Consider the following 16,646-nt stretch of genomic DNA (forward strand, 5'->3'; position numbering starts at 1 on the left):
AGATCAGACCATAATATTATAGATCAATCAATCACACTATAGAGTGTCAATGAGAAGAAAGAAAACCTCACCAAGGATGGCTGTCTGAATGTTCCACTTTATGAATTGATGTCAAGCCATATGCAGTCCCTTAAGACTCCAAAGTCGGAGATATAAATGATCAATTCTTTATACACGTAAGTTTATTTTAAAGCGCCTTGTTTATGGGTGAGTGCTGTCCTGTTATTTAACATAAAATGTAAAAATTAGAAACAACAATCTTTGGAACCATATTTAAAAACAACTACCTAAGGGATACAAAGATATTTCTTGTTGTCCTGGTTAAGGAAACGACACCAGTTCTGCCAAGAGTGTACCTCACTCGCGCATATCCCTCTGTTCCTTTCTCCCACTTTCGTTCCCAGGCTGGAAAAACATGACAACAGTTTCTGTTTTACAATTTCTAGAGCTTGCAGCCTTCTAGGCAAATCTAGAAAACACTATTTCTCTGGGAATTAAACGAAGAGGACAAGGTGAATTTGAAAAGCAGAAAGATGGGGAGGAGGATGAAGCTCCCTCCAATCACATATGGAGAATATCAAGCACAAAAGGCACCTTAGCTCACATTGATTCCATTTCGGGAAGGAGTGTGATAGGGAAGGACCGCGGACTCATTTGACCACGTGGCAGGACGGACTAAATTCATTCCTGTTCAGCTAATGGAGAATTTCGAATAAGGTAAATGTTGCCTGTCTGATATTTATATAGGGCATTAAAACCCACAAATCTCCTGTGTGTGTGTGTGTGTGTGTGTGTGTGTGTGTGTGTGTGTGTGTGTTTCCCAAAGACTCAAAGAACAGTTTATCATCTAAGACTTGCTTTATTTTCAAAATAATGTCGGCCTAGGTGAACGCATTTTCTCTCTGAGAGCTCCAGTTTGTTTTTAAGGCAACATTAATGACTAATGGTGAGTCATCCGGTTTTGTGGCTTGGTACAGTAGTTTATATTTATATAATAGCTTAAAATTCAACTTTGAGCAATGTCCACAGCAGGGAAGAACAATTAGTAAATTCATTAATTGTGCTTTTGTGTACACTTTTATTCTCAAGGCTAATTATTTGTTTAAATTATTTTGCCTCTATCAAAAGTGTTACCACATGAAAATATTTCAGCTTCAGTTTCTGGTGTGAAATGTAAGGCTTGGGAAGTTCAGACATTCTTCTGAAATGTAATCAGCTTGCATTTGCTAATGACTGGTACTCAACATGGAGCCTTTTATTTAAGCATATAAGCAATTAGTTTGGGGAATGTAAGTGTACAAAGAATCATGATTCATGCCGTTGCTTCTCCTTCTTCTCTGCTGTGGACAATGGACATCTTCCATCTTTGACTTTTAAATATAACCCAGCTCTGGTGTACCGTAAGTTGGAATCATGCAGTCTTATGCAAAGCAACGCTATAAAAGGACGACGTCAGTTGCCAAGCCAATGAGCCAACGTACGTAATAAAAGTGAGGCTTCACTCTTTTTTTCGTGGAGAGGGACAAAAATCTCCTTCTCCTCTCTTTTCGAAATTCTCTGTGTGTCTGGGCTGTAGCTGTGAGAGGAACCAGCTGCTGCTGGAGTGGATGCTTTCCAGTTCCCAGTTCCAGGTGTGGGGCCGGAAAGGAGATTGATGACTTGGTGTAGGCATCGCCAGTTTCCTCCACCAGGTACAAGGGAGCGACAGCAGAACAGAAAGCAGCCAGCCCTCCCTTCTCCAGCATCTTCCCAGCCTGCCTCAGTCCTCGGGGAGATGCACCGTCCAGAACGCACAGAAGAAGAAGCGTGATAAGGACTCGCTCAGGACCTGCTGTGTCTTGGTGCCTGGCTAGGCATTTGACAGACTGATTTAATCACTGCAACCTCCACAAGAGGTGGGCATCGTGAGTCCCATTTTTCAGAAGAGGAAATGGAGGCCAGACGGTAGATTGGAACCCAGAACTGTATGAGTGCAAATCCAATGGCCTTTCCATGGTACCATGTTGCTTCCCTGGCATTTAGCACAGTACCTTGCCATCGTGGGTACTTTGTTCATTCAATGAATAAATATTTATTGAGGGCATACTACATGCCTGAGGATATAGCTGTAAACAAGTTAGATAAAGATTCTTGCCTTCAAAGATTTTAGTGATAGGCAGGTGAATGTAGCCCATTCTAATAATGAATGTGCATTGAATGAGGGTTGGCCAAATGCAGGCCAGGCCTGTATCAACCCTCATTTGTGTGCCTGCAGGGCCAAATGTTTATATTCCAAGTGAAAACAAACAAACCCCCCCCAAAAACTGAGGACCCCATTATCAAACCTCCAAAGAGAAGCAGGAAGACTGGGAACCCGTCCCAAGTGCCCTGGTTATATGGGACACCAGTTAATAAAGGGTGGTGGTGGCCGGGTGAAGCGTCATGCCCTCGTTTGCGATCTGGAAGAAGGACTCCAGGAGGAAGCTCTATTCCTTGGGCTGAGCAGGCTCTAGCATGTGCTTCTGCAGTTACTGTGGGAAGACGGAGCTTCCCACAGCCAAGGAGACCAAGGACGGGAGGCAGCCCACCCCAAACCTCAGGGAGAACAGAGGTGGGTTTCAGGCTGTAGAGAAGGAGGACGTGCCTGTGACTCCACAGAGGCTGCTTTCATTGTTAAATGTTTGTGTTCTGAGTCTGGTCACGCTCTAAAACCGGCTGCACTCATCACCGGAATTCCAGATGAAAAGGACCTAGGAGGTCACCTAGCCGAGCTGGCGTGCTGAGAATCCATCTCCACACGGCACGTTCGAGGCCCTTTCTCTACCTAGTGTTCACATCCCGAGGACTGTGCTTTGCTCTGTCCCTCAAGAGCCAATTCCAGAATCTACCCGCAGTAGATTTTAGACCAAAGATGCAGCCTGGGTGGGGTCTCTTTCTAGTTTTCCAAAGCACTGAGCAGAAGCCTGGTGGCATGAACAATTGCCGAGGACCCTCTCTTCCTCTGATGGTACCATCCCACCACGAGATCTCGGCTTGGCCAGGCAACTGGGGAGGCAACTCCTTAAACAAAGCTGCTGTCCACACCACCTCACAGAAGACAGGACCAGAGTAATCGTTCATGTGCACAAAGACTTAGCCACAAGATGTCCATCACAGTGTTGTTTATGGTTGGGAAAAATTCAGAAATAATCTCCATGCTCAGTGATAGCAGGCTGCTTAAATAAATCATGAAGAAGCCATTTAATATACAGAATATTATGAAGCCATTAAAAATAATACACCAGATGAGCGCTAAGGATATGTTTCATCACACTAGTCAGTGAAAAAGATAGGCTCAAAGAGTATGGGGAGCACACTGTTACTCTCTGTCTAGTTTTCTAAGACACAGGCATGAAGGACGGAATAGTGACATAGTAATAGTAGTAAAGTACTGAGAAGTACTCTTTTCTTCCCTGCTACTTTTCAACCTTTCCTACAATGGATATGTGTTACTTTTGTAATTAGATACAGAAATGTTATTTAAAAACATTACCTTTTGCTGCCTTTTGCCTGGCTACATTTCCCACATTCAGCATTCACAGAATCCCTGTAACAGAGGAAGAGAGGGAAAGACAACTTTCCCTTTTTCTCCTAGCTAGCTGCTGGGTGGCCTGGGTGCCCCTGTGTCGCTGGGACAAGTGCAGAACCGATGGCAACGGTCAGCTGTGACTCAATCCCACCGCCACGCACACAGTTCATCTACTGAACGGACTCCCAGAGGCGTGAAAGGGCGAATGCCCTGCCCACTGCAGAGACAAGGAGTCTCATGCTTGCTCATCTGAGGAAGCAAGGACACTCTCCCAGGTTTTTCTGCTGTAGCACCACTCTTTCCTCCAGAAAGGATCTTATTTATTGAAGGTCTGTGGGTAGCTTTCACAACATGTCTTCCCTGTAAAGGGGAGACTGAGACCTAGAGGGGCCAAGTGTCTTATCCCTGCATGTGCCAGTGATGTTGGCTAAGCCAGGATAGGACCCCAAGAGCGACTCTAACTCCCTCTGTCTCCGATGTCCTGTCCCTCCCTTAGGTGCCCACCAAACTCCTACTCATACCTCATGGTCCACCTAAGCATCATCTTCCTAGTGAATTCTCCCGGACTCCCGAAGCAGAGTTGGTTTTACCTCTCTCTTACCACTGTCCCTTATACATAATCCAACTGTTGCATTTTTGATATTATATTGCCATTATTTGACCTTGAATCTGGCTCTCTGACTGGATTTGAGGGTGAAGTTCATCTCTTTGCATTCCTAGTACCTAGTTTATCACAACCATTTAATAATAAACCCAAGGGTTTAAAGGCATTACAAAGCTATAATCTGCCACTGTTTCTAAGAGTTAAGCAGAGGGAGGAGAGGCTGACCATGAGAGAGTGCGCCCCAGTGTCCCGGAGGGGTAGGCACTGTGCGTCAGGGTCTGTATCAGACAATCTGGAGACAGAAACCTCCTTCCTGCCACTACAGGAAGACGGATGGTATAGAAAGTGAAAGTTTCCATTGGAGGATTGCCTGGGAAATAAGGCATTAGGAGTATGATGGGGTGGGTGCGTAGTCACATGACATTCTAGAAAGACCATAGCTTTGAAGAGAGATGCACCAGAATTTGAATCCTAAGTCTAGACCTTACAACGACCCTGGCCACATTATTAAACTGCTTTAGGTCTCAGTTTTCTCACCTAATACTGGTAATTGCTTTGCAGGGTTGTTCAGAGCACTGGAGATCATGATTGCAAAATCCCTGGTACATAGTCAGTACTCACTCAATAACGGCCTTCATTGTAATACATTCTTGATTCCACAGGCAGTGAATCAGGGCCCACACACAGTACTCATAGAGCTGGTCCTCTAGATGCAAGCTGAGACAAGAGGGAACCAGAGAGCTTCAACTGACCCCCCAGAGGAGGGGAGCCCAGGAAAGAAGTCCATCCTTCTAGAAATAGAGTAAAGGATGGGAGTCACCCTAGTGACACTGGCCTGCTTGCACTTAGGAGACTGGGGCAGGGAGCAAATGATATATTTGAAGAAGTGACAGCAGCAGGGTGACCCCGTGGTGCTGGGGCAGGGACAGAAGCATGCTTACCAGCACACAGCAGAGTCCTGAGGGCCATAGCTGTTGGACTGGGCTTTCAGCAAGCCCCCGGTGGGGAGGTGGTGACAGACTAGTTACACAAGGAAAGACACTCATCAGGTGCTCCCTCAAAGCCTCCCCTGCCCAGGGATGGGAGCACCACATCAGCAAGGGTGTCAACTGCTTATCTGGGAACCACTTATCCCATGGCGGACCAGCCCCATCTCACCACCAGTGGGAAGCCGTTGGGGGCAGATGCTTGAGGAAGAGCAGGTTGAGGATTTTATAGACAGGCCCTGGAGCAGGCCTATCTCTTTCCTTTTCCCTCTGCCCCAGTCCCTTGAGTAGGGTTTCTCCCCCAGTCTCAGCTTGCACCACCTCCTGGGGGAGACCATCCCCAAGCCTCCGTGACTGGCGTGCCTGTCCTTCTTAAGCCCCCTTTGATTACCACTGTATCTGACATATGTTTTGTATTGGTCTGTTTATTTGCCTATTTTTCCTAGATTGTAAACATATGCAGACAGTGCCTGATACATAATCAGAGCCCAATAAATATCCACTGAATGAGCGGATGGGTGGTGAAAGAACTTTGTGAGTGGAAAACTACCATTATTATCAGTAGGTTATTACTTGGAACATTATAGCACAGGGAGTAAGCACGTGCTTTTTCTTTTCCTTTCTTCCCATTAACATACATATGTACAACTCAGTTAAACTCAAAAAATATTTATAGGGCACCTACTCTCCGCCAGGCACTTATTAAAGTATGAGGATACATCAGTAAACAAAACAACACGCACTCTGATAAAATAAGTCATCCAAATAATTTCTTGGAAAACCCGCCATAGAGCCAGGGCAATTATCTCATACTTTTAGAAGGCTGTACTTAGAGTTAAGATACAAAATAAAATGTTTTGATTCAGACATTTCCAGGAGTAGAGTTCATCATGGAATCTTGAAAAGCAGACCAGTGGGAGACGATTTGTCCTTCACTGTAGCAAAGACAGTGACTTTCTATGGGCAACATTGATTGTCATGGTCCCCAGGAGGCACCTCTTTGCAAAACCACTGGACATACACCCTTGACTTTCAATGTTCTCCTCCGATGTGAGCATAAACAAATGGATTCTCTTTTTTACCTGTGTGTTTAACGTGAGGGTTGAGTTCATCTGTCTTGTTTTTTTTTCCCCCTAACAATGGAAATACAGCTTCTGTGAACGTCATCTTGAGTTTATCGTTCAGCTTTTTAAAGCAACAGATTGAATTTCATATTTTCCCCTCCCCTGTCTAAGATAGGGATACTCCCCATCGGTTGGTTGCCTTTCCATACAACAGGTCCATCCACTGAGATCACTAAATTGCTTTCAGTGAGTCTGTTAGCTTTGAGTACAAATGAAAATTCTATTCCACTCTCACTGAATGAAGATGTACTTCAATCACTCGTGGTTTACATGTGTGAAACGAGTCAAAAGGAAGGTGGGGTTAAAGATCATACATGTTCTGTGACTATTTTTATCACTACAAGGGAAAATGATTTCAAAGTCCCTGTTCTGCCCTTGGCAGGTAAGGAATGCCATTCTCGCATGTAGAGTCAAGTCATCATGAATTTGGTGTCCAGACCTGGGTCGTGCCCATGAACCACAGAAGGATCAAAACAAGATGACACAGCACCTGCTCTCATAGAAGGAATCACACTTTTTTTTTTTTTTTTTTTAGGAAACCAAAATTAAATAGTTGAGCAACTAGAAGATTCTAAAAAAACATGGAGCTAATGGTAAGTATTTACGAAGGGAGGAAGAAGAGATCTCTGGGCTGAGGCAACTCCCCAGCAGAAACTTCACAGAGTATATCGGACTGGAGGATGGACCTTGAAGATGGAGAGGTTTGGACCGCAGCGAGCTTTGAAAGAAGGGTGAGCAAGAACATGGTAGACGAGTTGTCTGATGCGAAGAGTGAGGACATCTTTCAGGCTGCCATGGATGGCTCCTGTGCAAAATGAATTGGAAATAAGTTTAGAAAAGGAGTCTAAGTTAAACTGTGGAAATTACTAAATACTGGGCTGAGGAATTTAGGTTTCATCTGCTACGCAACAAAAAGCCATTTGTCAAGTCATGGATGGAGAAGTGGCTATAGAAATATTCATTAGGCAGCAGCCTTCACAATGAACTAGAAAAGAGAATGGAGATTTTTTTGAAAATCAGTCCGAGGGAAGAGCTGTTGATAAGTTCGGTCAGAGTCACAGAGTTGTGAGTTGAAAGAGGAATTGACACATTGAGAAATTATAAATTAGGATTGGTTAAGGATATGTATGACAGGGTAAAATAAAACATAAGTCTAAAAGGGCACACGACAAACTCCAAAAGCACAATACTTGCAACATTCATAGCATAACCTTGGTAAAATTTGCCAAAGAAAATAAAAAGGAAAAGAAAGCCTCACAAATCAGTAGTAAAATAGAACAAATTAGAAAAATGGACAAAGAATATAAATAGGAACATTTCCACAGAAATCTGAAAGTCTATTGAATGTGTGAAGCCATATTTCACCACACTAAGGTATGCAAAATTAAAAAAAAAACCCAAAATATTATTTTGCCTATTTATTTGGGTAAAAATAATGCTAATCATTCAACTATAATACCAGTATCTGCAAGGAATATACTGTTTATGGGACGGTAAATGGTATATCCTTTCTGGAGAACAATTTGGCAATATCAAAAATATTATGAATATTTTTATATACCTTGAGCCTAGGTTTTCTCTATTTCTTTTCAGTCATGTGTCATGTATATACATCAAAGACTTACTCATAGATGATATAATTGAAAATAATCTAAACGTCCAACAATAAGATATTGTGTATAAAAAGTATGGAATATTATATAGACATTAAAATCGGTAAAGAAAAATCATTAATACCTGGGAAAAACATATCCTTGTGCATAACATATCCTTAAGTTTAAAAAGCAGACTACACGCAGCTTGCATAATATGTCCCCAATTTTTAAAATCTGTGTATATAAATAATATGTAGATTTTGGATTCTAATTCAAGCTAACCATACAAAGATATTTTTGAGACAATCAGAGAAAACTAAACATGGTCTAATTAGATGAAATTGAGAATTTATTGTTAATTTTGTCAGGTATGATAATGATCGTTTAGTTATGGTTTTAAAAAACTTTTAATACTAGAGATACATGCAGAAGTGTTATAGGGAATTTGCTTTACTCAAAAAGAAAGACAATTAGATAAAACAAAAATGACAAAATGTTAATAAGTATTAATTGTATAGTTCTGTTTTGAAAATTCCCATAATAAAAATGTTAATTTTAAAAGGAAGGCAGAACCCAGCCACACTTCAAAAATAATGTATGCATATGCATAGAAAAAGCTGGAAATAGTATACACCAAAATAGTTACAATTTGCTGGCTAGACAAACAGTTGATTTTTATTTTCTTGTTTTTCCTATAAATATATTTTTCAAATTTCTACTGTGAACATACACTTTTATCATAATTAAAAGAAAAGAACTCTGGGGGTGGCCTACATGGCTCAGTCTGTTGAGCGTCCAGCTCTTGATTTTGGCTCAGGTCATGATCTCAGGGTCATGAGCATGGGCCCCCTGTTGGGCTCTGCCCTCAGTGGGAGTCTGCTTGAGATTCTCTCTCCCCCCTGCCTCTGTCCCTCCCTCCACTCTCTCATGCACTCTCTCTTTCTCTCTCTCCCTCAAAATAAATAAATAAAATCTTTTTTAAAAAGAAGAATTCTAAATGCTCTTTTTTTAAGCTTCCTCATTTTGACTTGAAAGAAGTGAAGGAAATGGTGACACCAATAGCTGAAATAGAGAAGATGAGAATCAGAGAGGGTTTAGGAAAGAAATAATCAAAACAGGGCTTAAAGAAGTGGTAGTGATGGTAGATATCCGGATAGAGTCCTGAACTCAATGGGAAAAGGGAGTTGAGATGATGAAGGGGTTAGGGAAGGCAGGAGCTGTGAGTTTAACCCCTAGAAGTAAAAGGATATTATGTACAACAGCTTTGCAGGTCTATCTTGGGAATAATGGTTTTGAAAACTGAAGTTGGTTTTTCCTCTCGTTCATTTATTCCACATGGTCCACGTACTGTTCTAGATGCTGGGAGCACCATGGTGAAATAGAGACACTTGATTATGTCTTCATGGACTTACAAACGAGCAGCAGAGATAGAGGTTAGACCCCAAACAACACTAACAGTCTATTATAATAACTATTATGAAGGAGAAGTACAAGTACCAGGAGAGTCTGTAACAGAAAGACTTGATGTAGTTCTCTGACATTCCAGGAAACTTTCTTAGGGATAAGCAGGAATTCAGCAAAGAATGGAGCAGGAGCTTTCAGACCAAGGGATGAGCTCACCCAAAGGTCTTGATGCTGGAAACAAACTAACAAACAAAAACCATGATTACTTGAGGGACAAAGAGAAAACCAATGTATCAGTAGCAGAAAGTCAGGGACAGAGGAGTATAAGACAAACTGGAGAGGGAGGCCATGGAGAACATGCGGAGGTTTCTGGGCCATGATAAGGATCATTACTATGACAGTATTTTATTCTAGGCAAACAGGGAGGCCAGTAAAGGAGTTCAGGTATGAAGGTGGTCACTGCAGTGCAGGCATCTCAAGAGAGGTCCTGCCAAGAATATTCAAAAGCCTATTGAACAGTTAAGGTGGAGAAATCAATGCTTTGGACTGGGGTAGTAGTTGCAGAAGCAGAGAAAAGTGGGCAGATTTAAAAAACTTTAAAATTTCCTGAGGGAGAAGACTCACTGGCAAAGGGGACTGAGAAGCAACCAGAGAAAGAGAAGAAGATCAGGAAACCAGCATGAAGGAAAACATATTTTTCTGGAAGGAAAGGGTGGTCAAGTAGGTTGGTTGCTACCAAACGGTATACATTGAAATTAGCAAAATGCAAGTCACTGGTGACTTTGGGAGGGCAGTTGGGTCAAGTGTTGAGATGGGAGTGAGATTGGAGAGGTCAAGCATCAACATGGATGCTGAGATGTTTATTGGAAAACAAGAAGACAAAGATGAATTATGGAGATGTTTAATTTGAACTTGTATGTAGGAATAATCTTGGAAAGAAAATAAGAGAAGTGGTAGTATAAGGTTTGTCAGAAGTAAGAGGAGATGGGACTCTGAGTGCAGTGGGGGAAGGTCCTCAGCAGGAGGCACACTTCCCTTGACTTCACAGGGAGCAAAGAAGGGAGATGGACAGACTCAGGGGGGGTTATAGATCTACTGGCAAGAACTTGAGGGAGCTCCTTTCTGATTCCTTATGGTTTCTCAGCAGTGAAGGCATAGTTATGTTTGGTGTACGTCGTGTTCGTGGAGTGTGTGTCTATGTGCGCATGTGTGCCCGAAGAGCAGAGTGAGGGGTATGATGGCTGGAAGAGAAGGTTTGAAATAATCATGGCACACAGTGCGGGAGCAACCCAACCATAGGAAGAGGAGACTCTGAGTCAAAGTCAAGTTCAACTGAATTCCAAATGTGGATAAATGACAAGGCGAGAGGACATCCGCTTCTAAAGCCATGAGAGAATAACAACCAGAGCTGTGGGTGGGCCACTAAAGTTGCTGCAGGAAGCTGGACAAGCCGAATGGTAAAAATGGTAATGAGGGCATGCACTCTACGGAGGTAGACCGCATACACCCGGCACTCTCAGGACCGATGTGCAGTAACTCACCGAACCCCAACAACAACCCTTTGGGCTGGATACTGTTCTTTCCCTGTAAGAGCCAAGGAAACAAAGGCTTGTACACATTGCCCAAGGTCAGACAGCTTGCCAGTAGAAGCAGAATTCAAACCCACTTTACTCTGCAGCGTCTATGAGGTTCCATGCCTGCAAAAAGCCTGTGGGACACGGGACATTCACTTAATATTTCTACTATTAATTAATTTCAAATAAAATCAAGCTTCTCCCCAAACTCTCCAACCCTTTTCTGTTTTATTTTTCTCCATAGTCCCTATCAGTCTGCATTATACTCTCATCACTCACTTATTCGCTGTGCTTAGGATCGGACTTCTGCCAGGTTTTCCACCTTAGCCACACATGCCTGGCTACATGGCTCCACTCTCAACATTTTTCATTCATGGTGCCTGTGTCCCTCCTAACAATTGGAGATAAGCCATAAGCAGCTCCAACGTCAGGAACGCGAAACTATGAAATTATCTCTGGATGCATATTTTGATGTCACTAGAGTATCATTCCTTGCAAAACACACGGGGCTGTTCTTATGAAGCGTTTGTATTTGGATCCCAGCTCTAGTACTCACTGTTGGTATGACTGTCAACTCTTGTCATCTCTGGGCACGGCTTCCTCACCTGTAAAATGGGCATAAGAATCCCTGCTCACAAGCCTGTTGGCAGCACTAATGTAACGTTAGACCACGTCCCTGGTGCAGGGATGGTGCTTAATACATAATAACATTTTTCCAGCCCTTCCCTTACTCACCGTTTGGCCTGCTGTTACCAACTCCCCAAATAATGTGACCAGGGACTCTTCACTCATTTCTTTTTTTACTGCCCTAGAACAAAGGGAACATAATCAAGAGTGGAAACATCATTTGATATCGGCTTCAAAAGCCGGCTGTGTTTGATGTGTGATGCTGATGTGTGATACTCGGTCTATTACATATTAGTATTAGACGGCCGGCTTTGTGCTGTTTATTTGGTAACATGACCTTGACCAGATTCCCAGCTGTGAGCATTAAAATGTGGGCTTTCAGTGGTTGTTGGTTTTTTTTTTTTTCCTCCTACTGCCAGGATGAGGTTGAATAAGCAGCCAATGTAACAGCCTTCCCTGAGCGTGCTGAACTCTTAAAATTCAAAAATCAGGGTCTAGGGAAATCTTCATACCTCACGTTGCCTCCCCACCTCCCGACTTCCTCAAGGTGCTCGTCGGATTCTATTTCTCAGCCGTACCCTGGACCTGCCCAGCTGAAAGCCCACAGATCCTGCTGACTGACGAAGGAGGGAGGCCAGGCAGGAGAAGATTGGGAAGAGGGTTTGCAGAGGGGAAAGTGGGGCAGGTTGTAGCTCCCAGTAATGACCAGGAGAAGAAGAAAAATGAGGAGGAGGAGGAATGGAGGAGGCCGGAATGAGGAGGCAGGGGAGGAAGAGGACAAAGAGAAAAAGGAGGGGGAAAGAGAGGGCTAAGAGGACTAGTACGTACTGAGCATTTGATGCATACCATGCTGTTCTCAACCCACTCAATTTCATTTTCTCAACACTCCTACAAAGTAGATCCTTCAGTACCGTAAGGACAGGGCTCCATTCTGCCACTCCTGTCCTTTCCCCCACGCAATCCTGGGCCTCAAACCTGTTTTTCCACTCCACAGAATAAAACGCAACCTCTGGAGCAGACCACTCAAGGTTCTACAGGAACAGGCCCCCACGGGTGAGGGCACCACATAGCACCAGCCAAACCCACATTCTCTTGAGAGGAAAAGCAAGTGCCATTTGCAATTATGCTGGGGAAACAGATGAAAACCCAGACTGCCAGCGGCTGATGGGGACGCGTGATCTCCCTCCATGTCCAGCCGATGCCGCCCACCTTGCTGAGCTGCTGCACTCCCCCCCCCCAACTCTACCACGCCACGTCCCGTGCGCGGCAGACTGACCGGACCCTACCTTCCCCATTCCAACCTGGAAATCTCATCCTGCAGCACCTGTTCCGAAACAACTCCTCTGTGAAGTTCATCTCAAGTGTTTCAAAGCCGGCTTGCAGAGTGGTGAGAGCCCAGATACCATACCTATGATGGATCCAGGGGTTCAAATCCCAGCCCCACCACCGGCACGCTGCATGTATTAGGGCAACTCACTCAAATTCTCCATGTCTGGGCTCTTTTTTTTTTTTTTTTTTTTTGTAATGTGGAGATAATAGAACCTTCTTCAGGGGGGGGCTTTGAGGACCAAGTGAGTTCACAAGTGCTGGGACTTCGGGGTGAATGTGTGCCGCACGGCGATGTGGGGCCCAGACGGGCACATGCTCATACATGTATGCACACCTGAACGCCTCCTGTAAGGCACGAATTTTCTCCTTTGAGGACAAGAAGAAATTGTCAAGTGGAATGTTAAATGCTCAAGAGTTCGTAGATCATTTTGTCTATAATAACCTCCAGTTCTTAGGATGGTGATTTTTACATGATCTTAATCAATACAGTATGTTAAAATGTCTAAGTTCCCTCTAGGACTCAAGCAATCCTATGAGCTATCCCACATAGGCTTCTTGCTGGCGGGAGTGTGGGATGGTCTCAAAATGCCTTTTATAAATAAGCAGAATAGGCTCCTCTCCGTGTGATGCTATTTCGGAGTTCAGTAACATTTATTTTACCTAAGACCTACCTTATTAAAGTGCTAATACTCCTGGGATAAGTAACTGATCTTTTCTATCTTCAGTTATTTTTACCTTAGTGTGAATGCATTTCAAATCCTGTCTGAGGGAAGGCATGGGAGAAGATACCGGATATTCCCAAGGGTTGGAAGCAGGAACTTCGAAGGGTAAGAAAGAGCCTGGAAAGACAGGACTTCAGATGACAAAGATGAATTCTGTCCACATCACACTTTCACTCAGAGCAAAACACACTTGCAGGGCTCATAATGCTAAACACCCAGGCTAGGCTGAGTCTTCGCTAGAAGTGGCCAGATAACCACTCCAGCCCCCCACCGACACCCCCCAACACACACACACACACACACACACACACACACTTGACTCATTTCAAGTCATCAGCCTCCCTCAAATCCAGGTTAACGGGGACTTTTGCTGTTGTTGTTGTTATTCTCTGGCTGTCATTTTGAAGCTTTTCCCCCCACAGATTTTAATTGAATGTTCCAGAGGGGAGATATTTCCAGCATTTAGTTTTGAACTTTTGCCTCACATTGTGACCAATTAAAATATGACTAACAACAGAACACACTTTCTTTTTCTTCAAGCATCACCCCCAACAGAGACAATGGAACTTGAACGCCATATTATTATTTTCCATGCTGTTTGACTTAAATCAGAGAAAAAGTTTTTTTGGAAAGTTCTTTGAAAACTTTTTGACAATCTCGTTTGGTCTCCCCCCCCCCATTCCATGTATATAGTGGGCGGAATTCTCTATAATCTGCTTTCTCTCCAATTTTCATGTCAAACCTCCTGTAGTATAGAGCAGGGGTCCCCGCTGCATGACTGAAAGCCAAGCCACGGTGCACGGCTTTGGAAATGATACTAAAACACAGAGGGTGCGAATCCATCTGAGCCCAGCCCCGCCAGCAGCCCTCCACTCCTGTCCCCCTGTGGCCTCCTTTCCCTTTCCCCACATCTTGGCCACATCCCTCAGGTTCCCAGCCACCTCTCAGGGAAGAGTTTTCTAACACACAAAGAGAGCACATCGTCGATGAAGAGCCTAGGGCCACCGTCTCCACATCTGAAGTGTATCCACAATGGTGCCTTTTCTGCCCCCAGCCCTCATCTTCAGGAATTCCTCTTCTCCCTTTGCAGTTGATTCCTTTCCTTTCTACCCACCTTTGGCGCTTGGCCAAAAAGTAGTTCCCCTTCTGTCTCGTGCATTTTTTTATAATAATTTTTTATTATGTTATGTTAGTCACCATACAGTACATCCCTAGTTTTTGATGTAAACTTCCATGATTCATTACTTGCGTATAACACCCAGTGCACCATGCAATACGTGCCCTCCTTAATACCCAACACCGGCCTATCCCATCCCCTCACCCCCTCCCCTCTGACGCCCTCAGTTTGTTTCCCAGAGTCCATAGTCTCTTGTGGTTCATTCCCCCTTTGTCTCATGCATTTTTATTCTCCCTCTTCACCATCTCTCAAACTGAAAATATATGCATGATTCCTCCCTTGTTCTAACAAACCTCCCTGCAAACTCCTCCCCTACCCCATCACTTTGTCTGCTGGACAGAACAGTCCATGTCCCTCACTACTACCACCTGAACTTCAGTCACACACTGGCCCCTGATATTTGGATCCCGCCATATTAGATTCTATTGACAGTGTGTTGAAGATCCATGGTTCCGACAAAAGTCAGGAAAGGACCTGATACTTAATAAGTTGCCCTTGGATTCAGGCAAGGACTTTGGCAATAGGGATAATGCAGTAAATGAAAACAAAAAGTGGAGCTTAAAACTCAACTGCCCTCCCTCTTTTCCGGCTGCAACCAAGGAGGGTGCAGAAGGGAAGAAAAAGAAGTTTCCTGCTGTGCCAGAAACCTTTAAGAAAAAGCAAAGGAATTTCGCAGAGTTGAAGATCAAGCATCTGAGGAAGATGTTTGCCCAAAAGATGCTTCGAAAGGCAGGGAGGGCGCACCTGGGTGGCACAGTCGTTAAGCGTCTGCCTTCGGCTCAGGGCATGATCCCGGCGTTCTGGGATCAAGCCCCACATCAGGCTCCTCCGCTATGAGCCTGCTTCTTCCTCTCCCACTCCCCCTGCTTGTGTTCCCTCTCTCTCTGGCTGTCTCTCTCTCTCTCTCTCTCTCTGTCAAATAAATAAATAAATAAATAAATCTTTAAAAAAAAAAAGGAAAGGCAGGGAGGAAGCTTATCTATGAAAAGCTAAGCGTAGCAAATGGTGAGGACGGCAAGAGAAGCTGGCGACTTCTCTGTGCCTGCGGAACCCACACTGGCGTTTGTCATCAGGATCGGAGGTAGCAGTGGTGTGAGCCCAAAGGTTCAAAAGATGTTGTGGCTTCTTCACCTTTGCCAGATCCTCAGTGGCACCTTTGTTAAGCTCCACAAGGCTTCAGCTAACATGCTAAGGATTGTGGAGCCATATTTAGCATGGGGGTGACCCACACCTGAAGTTGGTGAATGAATTGATCTATAAGCATGGTTACGGCAAATCAACAAGAAGTGAATTGCCCTGACAGAGAACACATTGATTTGCTCAATATCTTTGTAAACATCATCTGCTTGGAGGATCTAATTCATGAGATCTGTACTGTTGGAAAATGTTCCAAAGAAGCAAACAACTTCTTATGGCTCTTCAAATGATCTTCTCCATGAGGGGGAATGAAGAAAATGGCCACCCATTTTGTAGAAGGTGGAGATGCTGGCCACAGGGAAGACCAGATCAATAGGATTATTAGAAGGATGAACTAAGGTACCTATATAATACCTAAGGTATTATTTTTTGTAATTTTGTCATTTAATAAATGACTACTTTCAGACTGAAAACAACAACAACAACCACTCAACTGCCCTTGTTTGGTCTGTTTTCTGAGCCAAAACCAGTCTGGGAATGCCTAGACCCAGAGATGGCAGTAAGAGTACCCCTTAGTGGAGGGTGGGGGTGTCCGTGTCACACCCATCCTTGACATTGACCCCGTGGGACATAACGAGAGCACAGATGGAGACCTGGCCTGGCTACAGGGAGCGTGATTCCAGCTGGGAGACAGTCAGGCAAAAGCGAAGCAACGGGACATCCTACTGCTTGCTTCTTCAGACCTCTGAGGCTCACGTGATTGATTACGCATGCAAAGAAGAAATGGAGGTGTCTACCTTTCTAGAGGTTCCTGCCCGTT

General features: G+C 44.0%; 1 pseudogene; it reads left to right on the forward strand.

Annotated features, from left to right (window-relative positions):
• The first annotated feature begins 15,691 nt into the window (after window positions 1-15,691).
• LOC123782022 (large ribosomal subunit protein uL30 pseudogene) lies at window positions 15,692-16,224 on the forward strand (annotated as a pseudogene).
• Window positions 16,225-16,646: the final 422 nt, after the last annotated feature.

The sequence above is a fragment of the Ursus americanus genome, chromosome 19 (genome assembly GCF_024610735.1).
Source record: "Ursus americanus isolate L20-20 chromosome 19, mUrsAme1.1.p, whole genome shotgun sequence".
Lineage (NCBI taxonomy): Eukaryota > Metazoa > Chordata > Mammalia > Carnivora > Ursidae > Ursus > Ursus americanus.